The following is a 20,444-nucleotide window of genomic DNA, read 5'->3' on the forward strand; positions in this document are numbered from 1 at the left end:
AACTGCTTGAACAAAAACTTCTAAAGGTGTGTGGCTTAAACAAACATGCTGGCTGGAAAAGATGAAAACTCAGACTTGCTCTTGTGACTTTCCAGATGAACAATGACCCTTTTCTCATTTTATCCTGCCTCTCCTCAGCCAAGGGAAACCTTTATGCAGACAATTTTGTCTGCTGCTCTGTCTGTTGCCTCAATCTTTTTGTGTGAAACAGCAATGTAAGATGAGCAGGGAGATGAAGTCATCCTCTCTCTTTTGTTTCTCGTTCCCAATTAAAGTCCATAATTAATCTGGCCACCACGACAGAGCACTGCATGGGGTGCTGGGATGTTGCAGAAATACTGAAGCAAACTTGTTTCTCAGGAAACAGAGTTTTTTTTCTCACATGGTATTAGTCCCTTGACCCTTGTCTTATAAAAAAAAAACTTCTAAATGTGCATAGCAATTAAATCAAATTAGGAGTAGAAACAGATTTGTGGAAAAAAAACCCTGAAGCTGCTTTCCAAAAATCACATGCACTAAAACGCTGCTGTTATCTCTAAGCTGAACACCTCAGAGACTCTCAACAGCCTTTGTGAAAAATCAGAAGGATGAACTTGTTCCAAAATGCCTGTCAGGCTGGTGACTCAGGCTTTCTGCTTAGCTGTGGGAAACCTAGGTTAAACTCTACTCTTGTTTACACACGAGCTTAATTTGAGCTTCATTATCCTTCATCCTAGAGAAGGACCCTACCCACCCTGCTATTGCCAGCTGGGGTCCAGTCTGTCAAAACCCCACCTTGGACCTTGATGGAAGTTCTGTCAAAACCAGTACAGCCGCAAAACTTTTCCAACAACTCCTGCAGAAAAAACTGAAGACAGCTGATCAATCTCAGGTGTCTAGTTCACCCCTCCCAAGACTGTCCTTTTGATGTTTAACACTTCTTTGGCAGATATTGTTGTTGATAGCTAACCAGTGGAGCTTCTACTGCTGAGGCATGTATAACAGCCTAATGGATCCCATTGCAGAACAAATCGCTGAGGAGCCCCTAAGCTCTCCCAGCTATTCATGATGAGGTCTATTTTTCATCACACCTCACCAGGCTTTATTCATATTCATCCTCACAAAATATGAAACCTGGACAAAAAGTCTGTTTCAACTCTGTTTCCTGAGGCATTTGAAGCATAGATAACAGATAAGGACTTGTCTTAAGCAGTATCTTGTCACTGCTGGCCTGTGTTCATCCTGCAGCAGTTGAGAGAGAGAGAGAACGAACCAAGCCCAGATTGTATAATTCAGCTGAACACAACGCTGCCAACCATGTTTGGCTTGTGCTTATAATTCATCTTGCAACCAGCAACTTCTAAAGAGGAGCCATCCCAGGATCCTTTTCTTGGGAAGAAAAGATGGCAAAATTAAAGCTCAGTGGCCCAGAACGGGTTTCTGGAGTACCATCCTGGCAGGACAAGATGGTTTAGGCCAAGATGTATTAAAAGCAAAAAAAGCACATAAGGAATGAATGGCATCAAGATACATTGGGAGGAATGATTAACTAAAAGCCAGATAATCCTCAGCTATATAACACATGGCTCAATCCAGGCACTAGTCAGAGCTAAATACGGCTTCTCATGACTGAAAATATGAATAGCCAAACCCACTAATATCCGGGAGCTCTATGAGATATGGTCTCAGATGGGTTTCTGCTTGTTACATGTTTCCACGCAGCTGAAGCAGTGTTTTGCCAGGAAGTGTTTAAGGTCTGTGAGAAGAAGACAGTGTAGAGAGGTTCACAGGCCACAGACCACTGCCCAGCTGGTCCAGTTCTCATTCTGGGAACTCTCACAGATGCCTCATTCACCCCGCCAAGGGTGCCCTAACCATGCCTGCCATTCAAATCCACACCAACCTTGCTGTCATTAGAAATGGATGTGTTTGGATACATCTCCTGTTACACATAACCAAGCCTTTCTCCGATTCGGAGTTGCAGGCAGGAGCTCTGTCCCCCTCAAAGACGAGCACACATTATCTTCCTCATACGCTGGTTGGATGCCACCTGACAGAAAATGGTTCTCCTGGTACTGCAAAGCAATGTGTACTGCAGGCTGAGGAGACCTGGATCTGTGTGTGCAGAGAGGGATGGAGGCGGGCCAGAAAGCCAGGGGTGGGACAGGAATATTCTTTGTAGCACCATTAAGACCTGTCTGATTCAACAGCCATTCGGCTGGGTTTGTCTGATGCTCACCCATTCCTTCCAACAAAAAACATGACAGATTGATTGATGTCCTGCAAGAATCTACAAATAAGAGCATGTATACATGCACACACACACATATATAGAAATATATATAATAAAATGCATAGACACACCAAAAGAGAGCACCCTGGCTCACCTGCTGCGTGCTTCCACTGCCTTGTGACTTTAAGGCACAGAAAAGGGAAAGGCTTCAACCAGTGCCTGGGGGCAGAAACCTGAAATCTTAACTCCTGACTGTAATAAATGGAAATCACACCACTCCCTCCAGTGCAGCAACACCAAAGGGAACAGAAACCTAATTTGAAGAAGCAGCAAAACCAGTGCCAAAATAAATGCATCATCCTCAGGATTTATTATGAAGAAATAGAATTTAAAACTCTGGCCTTTCATTCTTCTGGAGCAAAGCAAACTATGACATGCTCGAGGAATTACATACTTGTGAAACAATTCCTAAGGCTTTAATGACTATCACAAAAATCTGGTTGCTTTATTTCATATTATTTGTAATAACTTTATCTTCAAGTGGAAGGTGATTTTTAATCAAAGGCTCGTGTGTCATCTGCCACGATACACAGAAGTCATACCTATTATAACTTACTCCTGGTTGAAAAAAGGTGGTGAACATCTGGACCACAGTGTTTGGAAGCTGAGAAAAGCCTCAGTCACCCTAATGAGAGACATATTGCATAACCGAGTTTCTTTACACCACTTCAGCGGAAATTTTGGCCTATTATGTTTCCTAGCAGGTTGCCAGAACAGGCAGTAAAGAGTGACTATGACAACTGGGTGTAACCAGCTTTATCCTCATCTGCCACTCATTTCCATGGGATTGGGAGTTACACAGCTGAAGTCACATGCTACTGAATCACTTGAGGGATGCTCCAAGTGACTTACCTCTAGAGCAGTAGTTACACCAAGGGATGGCGTGACCCTACCTCACCCAAGGACACGAGCTGCAGAGCTAATTGTGTTAAGAATGCGAGAAGCCAAACAAAGGCTTTTCACATCTGAAGCATCATGGTTGATTTGTCCAGGTCATGGTCTGAACGGATGGTGGGGCCAAATAAATTGTCCAGCCCAGCAACATTAAGTTTAATGAAGACTTGTTCAGTCAGCCTTATTAGCAAAGAACTTGGCAGTGTGTAAGGAGGGGCTGCTCTGCTTTCAATAGGACACAAGGGGTGCCAATTTCTAATCTCTGCTCCATTTGATGCTCTTTAAAATTCATAGCCAAATTATAAAGCATGAGAAGCTGAGGAAAATAAACATGCACTTGATAAAGGCAGCCTTTGTATCCAAACTTCTGTGGGAGAAACCAGAGTAGAAAACTAGGTTAGAGGATCTTCGCTGTTCCCACCACCTTACCTCATCACAGGCATTAAAAATTACTTTATCCTTATAGTGCTAGTAATAAAGAGAATTATCAACAGTCCTGCCATTCATCACAGAGGATGGTGAGATAGCAAGGAACGTGCTGTGGCTGTAGTTCATTGCCTTAGTGATTCTAGCAGTTATTTTTCAATAAAATTAATATTTTCACCATTTGTTCACCATGTTGTACAGGTGTTAACTTGAAATTATACTGGCCCATTCAACGTACAGCTTGGAGACCTTAAACATTTCTATGACAAAGTGACTTGCCTGGTTGACGTGAAGTGGGTAGTGGACATCATCTACCTGGACTTCTCCAAGGCCTTTGATATGGTCCCCCACAGTCTCCTCCTGGAGAAATTAATGCGTTATGGCCTAGACAAGTGGTCTGTGCAGTGGGTGGGGAACTGGCTGACAGGCAGCACTCAAAGGGTGGTGGTAAATAGCTCCTTTTCCAGGTGGCAACCTGTCACTAGTGGGGTCCCCCAGGATCAATACTGGGCCCAATGTTATTCAACATCTTTATAAGTGATCTGGATAACGGCATCAAGTGTAGCCTGATGAAGTTTGCTGATGACACCAAGTTGAGTGGGGAAGTAGACACTCCAGAAGGGAGAGCTGCTCTGCAGGGAGATCTGGATAGGCTGGAGGAATGGGCCAGCAAGAACCTTATGAAGTTCAACAAGGAGAAGTGTAAGGTCATGCACCTGGGAAAACATAATCCAGGAGTGCAGTACAGACTGGGATCCACCTGGCTGGAGAGCAGCTCTGTGGAAAGGGACCTGGGGGTCCTGGTGGACAGGAAGCTCAACATGAGCGAACCGTGTGCTGCTGCGGCCAAGAAGGCCAACAGGATGCTGGGCTGCATCAAAAAGGGCATCACCAGCAGAGATAAAGAAGTGATTATCCCTCTCTACTCAGCGCTTGTCAGGCCACACCTGGAGGACTGTGTCCAGTTCTGGTCCCCGTTGTACAGAAAGGATGTGGACAGGCTGGAAGGGGCCCAGAGAAGGGCCACCAAGATGATCAAAGGACTGTGAAGCTGCCATACGAGGATAGGCTGGGAGAGCTGGTTTGTTCAGCCTTGAGAAAAGGAGGCTCAGAGGGGATCTCATCACCATGTACCAGTACTTAAGGGGTAGCTTAAGGTGGAGACTCCTTTTTTACAAGGAGTCCCATGGAGAGGACAAGGGGGAATGGACACAAGTTGCTCTTGGGGAGATTCTGATTGGACACGAGAGGCAAATTTTTCACAGTGAGGACAGTCACCCATTGGAATAATCTCCCCAGGGAAGGGGTTGACTCGGCCACGTTGGACACCTTCAAGAGTCATCTGGACAGGGTGCTGGGCCATCTTGTCTAGACTGTGCTCTTCCTAGAAAGGTTGGACTAGATGATCCCTGAGGTCCCTTCCAACCTGTGATTCTGTGATTTCTGTATATTCAGCGTTGTGTTTTCCTCTTTTTAAACATCTTCCCTTTCGGTTGCACACAGTCAAAGTGGAAACTGACTTTGTTAAACACATCGCAAAGCCAACTCCATTTATATGAAAAAATACAGAATCTATCATTTTCCAAACAGCACCATGATTTTTCTGAGTTGAAGGCTTGTAAAACAAAAAACTAAAGGAATATAAAGGGAGTGTTAGGTTCTTAAATGCTTGAGGAAACATAGTGAGGAATATTTACCTCCTGACAATTACTATGCAATTAAATTAAAAATGACACAAAAACCTCTTATTTTACACTTTCATCTTGGTTATACGACAGGTTTGGTGCAACTCTAGCAAATGTGCCTGTATTACGTGGCTCTCTAGCATGTTGCATGGGGCACTGTAGGTGATTATACTGTTAAGCCTAGTGATCAGTTGCCTCCAGAACTTGTTCACTGACTTGAGTGGCATTTTCCCAATTTATGCTGGCTGAAGTGGGACTGCAGTCATGGTGTTAGAGCATAGGGATGAAAGGATTTTTTGGGGGAGTGCGGAATGTTTTCACGAATTTTGAAAAATGAAAATATCCATAAAATTGTCATCCAGAAAGTAGAATTGTAAAGGTAACATACTTTTCTTATGCAACAGTAGAAATCCAGATACAAGAGTCAAAATCCTAGAGCACCATACAGAAAGAGAAAAACCACTGCAGTTTCAGAATCCTGTAAGATGCAAAAATTATCATCACTGATAAAGTTTAAATAACACTGCAGGACACTTCAGTATAGCATTAACTACTGCTAGAATTGGCATGTATTTTCTCAGAGAGTACCATTACTTAATTACTTTGCAACAACTGTAATTATCCAGTCAATGAACAGCAATTTAACTTCCTAAGCAGAATATGAATAAATTATTCTGCATGCAGAGGGCTCTTCTGCCAAGTAAAGGAGAATGACAGTCCCTTTGCCCATTTTACCTTTGCTGCCAGAAGGGAAGATGCAGCAGGTTCACCCACTAGGAACAAGTTGAAGCCAGAAGTTGCATAAAACTTCTTAAGCATTTAAGTTATATATTGGGAAGTAATAGAAGTAACACAGAACCCAGAAGAAAAATGGACAGGAAAAGATAAAATCCTGAGGTGGAAGAAGGGAAAAGGGACCTTGTGAGTAAAAGAGCATTTCTTACAGCTAGGTGATGGATTTTAGAGATTCAGCAACTGAAGGCAAAGTTTTACCTCTGCCCAGAATCTCTCTGCATCATAGGTGTATAGAAGTCTTGTAACATAGCAAAAAAAAAAAAAAATATCCTGGACAACTCTAGAAATTTGGATGAAGCCCACACAGGTAGAAATTTTACTAGGCTTTGTCAAGATGGTGTTTCAGTGCAGTTTGGACAACAGACAGGTTGTTGGGCTGTTTAGAAAAATGTATTAAGGGTGCTTTGTTAAAATCTAGTAAACGCGTAAGGCTGGCAATTCTTGAGGAAAACAATGACCTCACTTACGATCTTATCGACATAATACTGCAGTTTCCAACCAAAATGATCAGAGACCACTGCATGGACTTCCCTAACTGAAGTATAAACATTGTATCACAAAATAAGTCACCTCTGGGAAGATTACAAAGTCTTCCTAGAAGTGTACAAAGATCAGCAAATGAAAAATAGCTTTTTCTCCTTAAAACTGCAAGAACATGTAAGGAGGAAGTATCATTTACAATTATCGTACCTGAAACAGAGCTGCTTTTCACCAGGAAGGCTTTGATGGCTCCCTTTTCTCATCATGAAGTACTGGCAGCCAGGAGGCTGAAAAGCCACTTTGAAACTTTTCCATAAAGCAGTGGATGGGCTGGAGCACGTGGATTAAAGCTGTTCACTACTTAACACAGTAAGAAAGAATTCAAATGCAGAAAAGTATAACCTAGCCATCCATCCTCAATATTTCCTTCCTCCTCACTTCTTGCCTGGAAAAAAACCAAGAGGCACCTGAGCTGGGTTTCTAGGTCCAGGAGGAGAAGCCTGCTGGGACCTGGTCCCATACTGTTTGACTTGAGATCTCCTTGGAAGTGAGCCCTGGGACTTAATGGGTTAATCCCAAGTGCCCTTCCTCACTGAAGAGCAACTCCCTGCCATCTGATGAGGGATGTGTTGATTCCTACTGACCTGCGTTTCCTTTTATCCAGCAGACAAGGAGCTACTGGCTCAGGCAAAAGCCCTCTCCCCATCTCTTCCCTCACACCTGTTCACTCCATTAGTTCAGCCTTTGGGTTGTTCAGACTTGTGAGACAAACTGGTTTTGTTCTGTGGAGGCAGCTGGACTGTCAATCTCAGCAGAGCACAGCTAACCCTTTGCCCCAGCAGCACCCCAGCCCCCTGCCAGGCCGGGAGCAGCTCGGCAGGGGGACAGAGGGCAGAGCTGAAGCCTCAGCTGCAGACAGCAACCAGCTCCACACAGGTACAGGGCAGCCTTGCAGGGCAGGGGGCATGGTTGTGAGCATGCCCCACAGCTCTGCATTACAGCCCCTAGAAACCAGCTGCGCTCGGTGTCCTTCACTGTGAAACTCCTGCAAAATGCACACAGCCTTAATGTGAGCACACGGAAGAAACCGCACGGCTCTTCAGCATGAAGACTTCTTGTTAACTGAACCACCTGGTAAAAGTGGATCACACTCAAGACACCTTGTCTGCATTTCCTCAACCTCCTTGCCCTCCCAGTGGCCCCCCATTACCACCAGCATCACTCTCATGGGAACACTTTGGTGCCTTGCCTCTGATTCTACTCTGTTACTGAGATGCCATCTGGTGTTGATGCCTTAATCACTGTCACACTGACCTCTCTTAGCTAACCTGCCTTAACCTTTATGGGAGACCAGTTCATCTGATGCTGCCCATCTCTGGACACATACGTGACTAATCAGGAAATCAATGCTTTTCATAATGTTTGAACTATGCTGTGACAAATAGGCTGGTCCCTCCAAGTCCAGGACACAAAACAGCCAAAGAGCTGAGCAGATTTCTGATTAAAATCATTGAGTCCTGTAATTTCAAACTTACCAGAGATAGAAAGTATACCTACAAGGTTGACCACACTGTTGTAACCCTTGTTTACATCCAAGGAATTTGCAGCGGCACAGGTTTTTGCAGAGATGCGTGATCTTAGCAGAGCCCTGAGTACATACCCATGTTGTTACTCTATGTCACTGTGTTTTCACTGCTTTTGTAGGCATGCTAAACCAAGCAGAAAGCTGCTCATGTATGATGCAATCTGTATCTACCTTAACACCAGACATACCCAGAAAGCCTGAAGTCTACCATCAGCAAGGACTGACCTGTGTGCACAGAGATAACAAGCTCACAGCCCTCCTGAACTTTCTCAGCTAAGCATAAGTCTGCCTACTTTCAAATACAGCCTTTAAAGCCGTGCAGCTTGGTGGCTTTACCAAGAAAAGTGTATTCTACTGAGATGAAGAAGCAAGATGAAGACTGTGGAGTCCAGTTACAGCATTTGCTGAAGAGACACATCAGCATTCAAAGGGGAACAATGTACATGCAACTGCCTCAGCAGAGTAAAATGCATCTGTGTCTCTCCCTCCTTGGAGACGAAGAACTAAAAGGTTTGCAGGGAATCCTGCAGGTCTCCCAGGATACACCATAGTTCACACAAATAACGTGTTGCTGGAGGCAACCAAGCCTGAACAAATAAATCAATCTGGGGGAGGAGGAGTGATGGGTTAATGAAAGCCAAGCCTCTAATAAAGCCCCCTACTTCTTTTGTGTAAGCTTTCCCACCCAGATCCCAATTCTGGCTGGCTGGCGAAGGGTCTGCTGCAGAGGAGGCACAGAGAAGCACCCCGGGCCAACCCTGAGTCCCACTTTCAGAGCCAGCTTGCTGCGCTGGAGACAGTGCTCTGCTGCCCTGAAGGCAACAAAGCTGGCGTGCTGGCTGTCGTGTCAAATACACTGACACCTTCCAGTTGTCTGCTCTGCTGGATGGACTGCGTGCCTCTCTGTACCCTGCGTGCTGGCACGTGCTCCCTTTCCACCCTGATCCCTCCCGAAGACTCATTGCTACCACACAGCATACAAATGCACAATTAGGTGGCGGCAGAATGGAAGAGACAAACAATGTAGAAATCCTGCTTTTTGCAGGGAACGAACATTTCCGTTGGGTGTCTCAGGAGGATGACCAGGCTATATGTTTTGATGAACAGAATCAAGAATATTCTTTGTTCTTATGCACGAACATAAATTTATTCCACTTCATTCAAAACTGACACTCTTCTTACCACACATATCTTGTAAGAACATGTATATCTCAGCACCATGCTCACCATTACACAACTGTATAAAAATTTTTCAGAAAAAAAGGATTCACTCCAAACTGGGGACATAGTTAGAAAAAGCATATGGAAAATGGCCTAAAGCTTGGCATCTACCTGTGCGAGGTACCTATTCTCTGTGTAGAGACAGAGTTGTACAGGGAGTTGTACAGATTATTTTAACTGCTATCAGACATCTCCATTTAATGACAGTATGGCATATACCCCATCTTTTCCAAAGACTCACAGATCTAACAAATCAGTCTGAATCCAGATTCAGAGCTATCCTGCTCCCTCCGGCCATGTCAGTGTTGCTGTGGAGATCCATCCTCTTTATGTCACTAGAAAACCAAGACTTTTAAAGGTCCATTTAAAATAAACTGAAACCTGGGAAAGTGGCAAGTCTAAGCTTCCACATTATCTGCACTTCAGATAAAAATCAAACCAGCTACTTGCTGAAACACCTACTACAACATGCCCGTTTTATATTATGAGCTATGCTTTGTTAGTAACCACTGATCTCCTCTTGTCCTACACTTCTCACTTTTGGTATGGAGCATTGAAGGCACTCAAGTGTTAATTTATCTGTGTTTATGCTGCTCATACATTAAATTATGCCAGTGCTCCAAAATCCGCCTTAGGATGTTTCAGGAAATAGTGCACTTTGTAATTACTGTGTTTGTGAAAACAATCAACAAACCCTAGGGCTGGAGACAAAAGGTGCCTATTACAGGCACCTACCTTCTCAAATGCTACCCACAGTGAGATTTCAGCCAGCAAGGAGATTCGTGCAGGCAGCTGCACCCACAGAGGTCACAACCTCACAGTCTATGCTCAGCAAGTTTATGCCTCTTCTGAGTGCCAGTGTGCGTTTGTGTCTGCGTACGCAAAACCAACTAAAAGCAAAAAGCAAATCGCAGCCAACGGTACTGGGCTACCAGGCGTGGCAGATTGCTGGCTGCCCTGTGCCAGAGATTGTTTGCTCCACCTCCAACAGCTGATCTTACCTGCCGGCAGCCCTCTGGGGTCCTTGCCCGAGTCCTGCCAAGGGTGTGGGAGGTTCTCCTGCAGGCAGCAGTTCCTGCATACTTAACAGGAGGCATACCAGAAAGCCTCCAGCTCCTGCTCTTCTTGTCTTTCTTAGCCCTGCGTCTCCCCTTTCTGCAGCGGAAACAGACCCTGGCCTCAACTCCCTTCATGCTCCCACCCTCTACTATGAGGAGCCAAGTATGGGATGCTGTGGAGACAGGTCCTGTATCCTCAGGCATGGCAAAACAGAAGGCAGTAGGAGGAAGGGGAAGAGAAGCAGAGGAGGAGCAAGGAGGGTCTCCTGACTACATCCACAGCTTCCTGGCACATCAGGCCTCTCATTTGTGTGCAGCCCCTCTCCCCACCGTCTGCCACCTCTGCCCACCTCCAGCTCCTCTCCCCGTGTTCCTCACCTTACCAGAGGGCATAGCATGCAGTAATACAGTTGTGCCCCTGCACTAATATAAGTGCTGAGGATGCGTTTCTTTCCTTTGCTCCCACATGTTAGTTTAGTTATGCTCACGCTGATCAGCATGTAAACCTGACAGAAAGGGATCCTGCCCTCATCTTTTGATTTTCAAAGCAGGTTTATCTTCATTCCCTGGTCTAAAGTTTAAGCCACGAAAATGAGAGATATTTTTGTTTCTTACAGACATAGACTTATTTTGTCAGTCTCACCATTTAACTCACCCTACAACTAGAGCTCTTATTAAAGATAAAAGCTCATTAAAGTCAACACAGGACTAGTCAACCTGGAAAGCGGGGTTTCAATGGGCTTTCTCAGAAATAATCTTTGGTGGTAATGTTACATACTGGAGCTAAAGCAAATCACATATATGCATATATAAAGAGCAAGGAACCGGGGCTGTGGTGATAATTAAACATTACTGCACCTAGACATTATGCCAAAGCTAATGAATACTTTGCCACCGCTCTTTAATAAAAATGATGATGCAGAACATAGTGATAAGGGCACAGCAGGCAGGCTAGATAACCAAAAGGAGGGAGTGGAAATGGAAATTAACATTAATGCGGTAAGAAAACATTTTGGAGAGGTTACTATGCTCAGATCAGGAGGTCAGATAAGCTCCATTCCTAAACTCTGAAAGAACTGACATATGTATGTAATGTACAGCTTTCATCACAAGGATTTTAAAAGAATTGGTTCAGATGGGGATGGTGCCATACAATTGGAGAATAGCATATAGAGTAACTATATAAGCGGTAAAAAGAACTTCAGAAAATACAAGCTGAAAGTCTGACTGCAACAGCATGCAAGACTTTGGAAGGAAAAAGTGAAGAGCAGAAGATACACTAGGGGATAGAAGCAAGCTTTAAAAGAGATAGTTTGTTCCAGCCAATCCTAATAGATTTCCTTGACAAGTGATTTTCTAACAACAAAAAAATCTGTGGTACTATCGGGGAAGGAGTTAAAATGGAGACTGATATCAGTATTAAGAGAGAACTAAAAACCAAGCTAAAAGGAAAATAGCCACTGAGTTTTAAGAGAAATATTAGGTTAGAGCACCTATAAGTAGAATTTCTTGATTAAAACTACATGATTAAGACTACGTTTATTCATATTTTAAAACAATGTTCATGGCACAGAAATGAACATGCTAATGTATTTGCTGAATGCACACAGGAGGAACTGGATACGTAAGGGAAGCTCTGGTCTTCATACTGAAAGGAGTGGCTCATCTTGAGGACTGAGGTAACAGAAACAAAACAAAATGTAATAAACATCATAAACTTCAAAATCAGGCATTTAAGGACAGATACATTTGTTATAATGAAGGGACTCATCAATTATGTATGAGGGAAAGTGATCTAGGAGAGAGAATCATTCTGAACATAGTGAAAGGGTACTTGCCTGATGCCCTAGTACAAAAGGAAATAAGATCCTGGAATGTATCAAGGAGGGAGTTCCAGAAGATGGGGAAACAGTAATATCTTGATATCAGACTACGGCGAGACTTCAGTCTGTGCAGTTTTGGTCACCACATCCAAGAAAGATTAATTCAAACAGGAACACGAGCTGAGAAGGGCTTGCTAGAATGAGGAAGAGAATGGAGAACCAGAATACCAAAGACCCTGTTTCATTCAGTTTAGCAAATGAAAACAGAGAGGGATATAATTACACTGTATAAATATATTAAAGGGCTTACACTGGAGAGGGCAAAAAGCTATTTGAAAGACAATATTGGCACAGGAACATGTGGATAGGAAACAGTCATGATACATTTATACCAGTGTCCTGGGAAATAGCTTCCATTCCTAAGACCTTAAGTGAGATATGTTTAAAGCTCTCTGAAATGCTTACATGTGAAAATACACCAGCTTCAATTAATTGGTTACAAAAGTCTGCACTTAAAAGGCATAATTTCAACAAAGCCTGTAATATGCATGAGGACACAGAGCTACAGGACATATGTTAAAAGATCTCTACTCTCCTTCTAGGCACTAAACTAAAGGGCTAGATTTGGACAGGAGCACACAGAGCTGCAGCTATTTGAAAATTTTGCTGTGCCATAACAGGAATAGCTGGGACCAGAGTATTCTGGAAGAAGTTTTAGGTGCCAAACCCAGATCTGGACTTCTTCACCACAGGTGCTAAGCACTTGAAAGAGTTTTACAGAAATCAAATCCTAAGTGATTAGTTCAAATCAGTTTCCATGAGATTTAGTGCAATATCATTAGGAAGTTTATGACAAGTAAATTGGAGTGGCATCCACGTCACAAAATCCAGTATTGTTCTTGGTAATCAAGATCAGAATGAAGAAAGTAGCATGAAGTCTCCCTTCCTCTTGTGTAATGAGCATGGTCATAATGCAAATATCAGTTTATATCTGCTCTAAGATTAGGCAGAGGATTTTGGTCTGTCAAACATAAGGACAATTAAGACCAAATTGCTTCTAATAACTGATTAACAACTTCATTAGGCAAGATTCATGCCATATCTGTGCTACAGCATTATTTGGTTTGATCAAGGGTAGATCAGCTAGAAAATGAAGATGTTGAAGTAAAGGCATACATTAGCAATCTCCCTACAGTTCTTTCATCTGGCTCTGTTCATTCCTGTCTTGAAAAAGCAAGAAGTGTTACATCTTTTCCCTAACATTGGTGCCAAATAAAAAAGAATAAAGGAGGCAGAAGTTCTGATGAAAAGGAACATAAAAAATAACCACAAAAAGTTTCTACGCATGCACAGAAGAAGCTAGAGGTTTTGCTTTAATGATTCCTACATTCTTGTTTTTAACAAACCTGCTTCCCATTTTATCCCACACTGTTCTTTGAGAAGACAGCTCTATAACTGATCCCCTAAAGGCATTCATCAGCACTTTTCCAATTCCTGTGCTGCGTACTCCAGTGATCCCCTGAGCCTTTCTTAGGTTTCAGATGATATCACAGTAGGAAGAAACAAACAAATCCATGCCTTTGGGAATCATGAAATTTCTCATTCTTACTTGTCTGCTCCTGCCAGCCTTTTCACCTGCTGTTTTACACTGCCACTTCTATTCAGCCCCTTCATATTCAGACAAGAAATTCCACACAGAACTGGGATCTCTAATTAAGGGCACAGGAAATGATTTACAGCTCCTGTTAATTAGTACTGCTGCTGAAACCTTGCTTACTTCTCTGCCACATAGAATTAATGGCAGAAAATGCAAGGTCTCAGGTGGGTAATTCCTCCAAGCCGTGACTGCCGCTGCTGCCTGAGAGCTGCAGAATCGGGTTGCCTGGGGTGCAGCCAGCTCCACAGAGGACTGGCTACACCACTGTGCAGCACAAAGCTGGGACAGGGCTGCACCACTGCTGTATCACTACAGTGCCATTTTCACCTCCCGTCAGTGGTACAGCAACATGCTGCCAGGAACTGAACGCAAAAGGTGAGATAACACTGCTGAAGATTGCCACTGATGTTTTCAACTTCCAAAGAGCTGGATGTGGGGAGATGCCTCAATGCTTTTTCCCTCCCAGACGCTTTAAGTTCAGAAGCTATTTAGCATCCTGCAGAATTGCTCCAAACAAACCTAGTCTTTCCTCTTTCAACAGAGCAATCACAGATAGCTGCTGCACTTAAGCCTGCCATCTCCAATTAAGCTTCAAACCGAAATGTCCTGCCCAGCTGCAAAATCTCCCACTGAACTCCTCTGGCTTATCACATAGGCATGTGGCTTTCTGCACTGTTTTAGAGAGCAACTGGAGCCAATGTAAACACTGTGGCTGAGGAATCACAGCCTTATAAACACAAATAGAGGGCTTTATACCACCTAGTCTGCCTCACCACGTGAGATGAACTACAAGCATCTACCCACATCTATTCTCTTGGGATACTGCCTACATAAAGGGAGATCAGCAGGTCAGTCCCATGACTGGGGCTGGAATTCTGTCCGCTTTCCTTTCAGCTGATTTGCCTAAATAAAACCATCAGTGAATAGACCTGGAAGAGTGAAATTCATCAAGAACACCATGTAGGCTCAGCACTTAGCTCCTTTATAACAAAGTATCACCCTGATACGAATTGAGAGTTACTGTAGCCTGCACTTCAGAATAGCCACGAGAAGAAAAAGCACCTGAACTAAGAGATGCTGCTTTAGCTGCTTGCAGCACAGGGCCAATGACAGGGATGAGACCAGAACTGATTATATGCTGGCATGCAGGCAAGAAAATACTCCATTAAACAGCAAAACTACTATGTTTTTATACATATATTTAAAATAAAAATGCTTTTAATGAAAACATTTCTAAGCAATGATGAAATTCAGACCCAGTTCTTTCATATTACCACTTTCTCCCCTCACACTTTGCTTCCTCCCTGTCTTAGAGCTGGTGTTCTCAGAATGTGGAGGAGCAAGGGAGGCATGATTAATTCACAGGAGTAAGCAGGATAAGACAGTCTAGTAGGAATTAGTAGGAGCAGACCCTTTTGAGCTTTCATCTAACTCCTTTCTTGCTATGAAAGCAATGTTATATTGCTTCCTCCTGCACCCTGAAATTCCTCATCATTCCTGAAGGAAAAGCAAGAATCTGATAGTTCTACAGCAGCTTCAACCACTCTTCTTTGGGAGGCAGTATAATAGAGAAGATAACTAATCAGTGTTATTTCCTGGGGCATAAATGAGGCAGATACTGAACCTTTTGAGGTTAGCAGACTAGATTTAGCCCCAGCTGAGGACACAAGAGCCAGCAGAGCTGAGCTCAGTGACATCTCAATTCTGCTTTAGGTATTATCGCTAGGACAGTCCTTTTTAAAACTGAAGTTTTCAAGGGTTGGAGGTGGCTGAACGGGAGCAAACTTTGCTGAAGTTGATGCTAATCAGAAAAATATTATGGAGATTTTTGCTCAGAATATGCTATAATTCAAAATGAAGTTATGGGTTTGGTGCAGAAATGACTGGGTGAGGCTCTTTTGCCCGAGACATGCAGGAGGCCACATAAGATGATGATAATGCTATCATAGTCTGCCCTTCTGACCTTAAAGTCTATGAATCGGATGACTACAGACCAATCTTATTTTATAATTCTCTCTACTGAATAGATAGAGATAAGCTTTTGCTCATTGTTGTACCTGTTCTTTCCTCATTCTAACATTTCCCCCTTCCTCCTGACAGATTTTCTGTGCCTTTTCTTCCTGCCATAAGGAGGGACTGAGGCAGTGACTCTGGTCCACTGCTTATACCTGCAATCTTCACCTGCTTCAAGAGAGCAAGACTGCCAGACTATATAGCAAAGACCATTTCTACTTCATCTAGGTCTAGCCTGCATAACTGAGCTGCAGGCTCCCCCGCTGCAAAACAGGGATGAGGATTCAACATTGCTGCAGAGGTCACTGGGATACTGTCAATTCTTCTTAAAGCAGCCATGAAGTGTTGAAGAGGACTGATTTCCAGTCCACAGGTCTGATTTAAGATAAAAATTTTTCTACTGCTATGAATTATCTAGCTTCCTAGTTCTGTCTGATCAAAGAAGTTCGAAATGCCTTGAGAAAAATATGGGACAACAACTAGGATATAAAACTTCTGAACTGCTAGCTGGTGGCTGGTATTGCACATGAGGAAGGAAAAATAACACTGCCTCTGGTGCTGAATTTATCCCTTACTGGTTGGAGTTGTGCAATAACACATTTTAGGTGCTATATGCTCATGGTGTTCTGGAGTCCCCTCCTCCTTGAAGCAAGGGCTTGATGTTCCTGTCTGCAGTCTCTCCAGCTGGCTTTGGCAGGCTCTCACATACACATTTTTTCATGTGTCTGGGAATGGGACACCAGAACAAGGTGGTTAATAGTTACAGAGTGTAAATTAAGTGCAGTTCTGGGTGGAAGGTGGTAACCGTTAGCATATGCTATTTTCCCCCCTTGCTCTGAATTTACCACTTAATGTCTTCAGAGCTTGTAGTATGTTTCTGGCATTCAGTGCAAACACATTGCACAGCTGTATAGTCTGTTCAAAGTTGCTTGTTTGAAACATACAGAACACCATTCTTGCAATCATCATACCAGGACTCAGTATCTAGCTAGCTACAGTTACAAAAAAGAAAATACTTGTAAGAGAACTGCTGCAGAAAAGCATCAGGAAAAGGTTTGAAAAGTTAGTACCTGCCCTCCATCAGCGTCAAGAAATAGCTGGAGCTGAGCTTGACAGAACTGTCATCTCCAACTTTTAAAAGAGAAGAAGCAGAACCCCCCTAAACCATGCAATTTACTTTGAAACTAACATTAATTAATTCCTTGTGCTATTTATTAACTTTCTGGATTTTGAGCAGTTAGGGATCACACATGCAACCTTCTACCTCCAAACATGCAGATGTTCTCAGAAAATAATGACACAGTGATTTTCTCAGTATCCCAATAGTCCTAGAGTTTCAGGAGAATGCCAGACAGAACAACTGCTCGGCAAATTGAACCACCAACATCAAATGTGGCATAGCTGCAGCTCTCCTAAGATATAAACCACAATGGAAGCAACAGAACTAGCAACAATGCACCTAAAATAGCTACCAGGGAACTAATATTTACAAGGCTAATCAGCTTTTTACATATATATATACACACACACAGCATTATCCTATAATATAGACAGATTTCATTACATATTCTATTAGATTTATAATATAATATATAGTTTATGGCCTATGCAAATACATATCTATTTTACTATATATATTGATCGTACATAATTATTTTCATTTTGTACACAAGTCAATTTTTAATTCATATAAACAAAAATGCCTGTAGAGACGAATGGTGGCATGCAGAAATCCAAATCAAGCTGTGAGGTATATATGCACAACCTCAGAACAGATCCCAGTGCTTCCAGATCTATAATCATAGCTACAAGAAGGCCTCTCCCTTGCTCCTCTGACATGTAGATATTTAGCCTTTTTTAAAAGCTGAGACAGGCATCTGCTTCAGAATGAATAAATACGTGTATTGTATCAGTAACAGAGATGTCCTGTGTTACTTGTAAAGTACGGCACAAATGCCAAAAGTTCCTGCTTCTTTCCATGCTCATTGATCCGAGCTAAGCAACACAGCGACATGGCAGCTCTGAGGCAACAGGTCACTTCACCAGCACCAAATACAGCTTCACGCACACTGTGAACCCCAGCTGCTGTAAAGTGCTTGTTGTTATAACCGTATAAACATGCCCATGTTAAACTGGCAGTCTGCTACCACTTGCCCAGCTAGCAGCTACAGGCTAAAATAGCCCCCCATGCTGACAAAGATGAGGATAATATAAAAGGCTTCTTGGTACCAGAGTTCAAACTCGCACAGGCAATAAAATGCAGCATCTTCTAACTACAATTTGATGGAAAAGCAAATCTTTTTCAGCTCTGCTCATGCAATATTTACCTTCACCACTGTGAACTCTGCTGCCTTTACAGGATGTCACTGAGCTTATCCCAACTCCATCAGTGAGGAGGCTTTCTGCAGTCCCCCCCAGTGATGGTAAACTCTCAGGCTGGAATAATTCGGATCTCTACCATCTTGCTTAGATAGCTTCCTAGGTCATATCTGACAGAAATACATGCGCTAGATAAAGCTCAAGTCCGTGGAGTTGTTTTATACTCAAATCTTGTGTCAGCTGTGAGAAAGTTGATTCCCAGTAAATTTCACCTGCTTGGAGCCCACCAGCCCTGGACACCAAGATGTGCGCTCTCAGTGCTGGGACTCAGCTCTGTGTATGCCTGCAGTCAGACCTGCCTCAGGTCTTCATCTGCTCCCACACAAAACCCCGTGCCCCGAACTCTGACAAGCAGTTGATGCTTAAGCATTTTGCATGCAGGGTAAATTCAAGACAAATGGTGACATTATGGAACAGAGCATCCTGGATTCTCTTCTGTGCTCTTCAGTCAATAAAAATGTAGTGTCTAACCACTGAGTACAATTTGTCACACTTTTCTCACTAATAGGTTTTTCTCATTTGAAACAATACTAAAACTGAGCTACTCTTATAGACCCAACCCTTTACCACCACTAATTAGATCAAAACTTGATTTCTTATTTTCATTGGGATTTTTAGCAGTGAAATGAATCTGATTCCGCCCCCCCCCCCCCCCCCAATCAAGCTTGACCTTGGAGTCAACATAGTGGCTAGCAGTCAATGTGACTTCACCATCACATAGAGCATGAGGATTCCTCTCTTTTCCTTCATGGAAAAAAATAAATGTTATTTCATTGCCTTGATGGACCCTTCAAACTCCACTACAGACTAAGGCAGCCAGTATTCTGAAAAGAGAAAGGCAAATCAAATGTTTGAATCAATTCAGGTTTGAATAACTGAATTTCTGGACAGGGGCAGAGAGGAAGGAGAGAAGAAAGTGATCATGCATTTTTGTCCACTTATGCTCTGTGAGGGTGGGATGACAGCAGAGTGAAAAACAGAAAAGCAGACAGAACTGTACAACAGTTCCATGGCAGCAGGCACCCCAGGGGTGGGCTGTGAGCCATCCCATGAACGGGAACAAAGAGATGTGCTTTGTTCATGTTGCCCTTTTGCAAACTCCATACCTGGTGGTAGCAAGACTCAGTGAATTTCTTATTTCAAGTTCCAGTACCACTAAGGTAGTGTATCTTATGTTTTACCTAATGACACAGCCTTGCCTACATTACCTACCTTTTTACTTGCAAAAATTTATAGGTGATTTTTTGTACCCGTTTTGCTAATAAATATGCCAGTTTGTGACTGACTGGGAAAGAAAGAAGAGTAAGAACGTTACATACAAAGCTTTTATTGAAGTATCAACTTCTCTTTTGGCCATATATAGCAAATAATTCCATATGTATGCCAGTGATATACAGCATCACTTTTGCCTTTCATTTCTCTATATGATCCAAAGTTATATATGAACTGGGGATCCCCCATTTGCCTTGGTCACATGGAGACAGTCCCAGTGACAACTGCCACCCTTTGGCAACCTGTACCAAATCAACAAAGCAGCAATATCCAGCATGTACTCCACATGAAAACTCTTACACTTCACCCTAATAGATGTGAGCTCATCAGAACAGAACCGATACCCACGCTGGCATCCAAACAGCTTGCACATAATGCCAGCTTGCCTATTCTACCTTTCTACTAGCGGTTTCCAAACTCAGAGGTACAGACAAGCTGAGTATTCTAGAACAAAAATGGCCAGACAGACTTGCAGTAACTATTATCTGAAGAAAGGTCTCTACTCATCCAAAGTAAATACCACTACTCCACAAATCCTTTGTCTTAAGCACCCAGCCAGTACCCACCATGCTGCTGTTTATAAACCTGCCTTGGTGTCCAACCCAATTTCACTGAACCATCAAATAACAGTCTTTTCAGGTAATGTATGTATATTTTTCTTACAGACGTTACATATGACCTCAGTGGGGCTTAGGAAGTCCATTCTCCCAAAACAGATCTTATTTCACACATACTGTTACATTCACCACCTAAGAGAAAACACATTAAATAACTCTCATGTCTGAGCTATTATAACACCATCAAACCAATTTTCTTCACCAAACTGGGTAGCTACTGACCTTCCTTAACTTGGGGTGAACAGCTTCCAACATACTGCGAGTGCT

General features: G+C 43.0%; 1 protein-coding gene across 1 annotated transcript in view; it reads right to left on the reverse strand.

Annotated features, from left to right (window-relative positions):
• The window catches only part of STON2 (stonin 2), an 85,666-nt gene that overhangs the window by 35,908 nt on the left and 29,314 nt on the right, over positions 1-20,444 (reverse strand). The window lies entirely within an intron of this gene.

Source organism: Phalacrocorax carbo, chromosome 9 (genome assembly GCF_963921805.1).
Source record: "Phalacrocorax carbo chromosome 9, bPhaCar2.1, whole genome shotgun sequence".
NCBI classification, from domain to species: domain Eukaryota; kingdom Metazoa; phylum Chordata; class Aves; order Suliformes; family Phalacrocoracidae; genus Phalacrocorax; species Phalacrocorax carbo.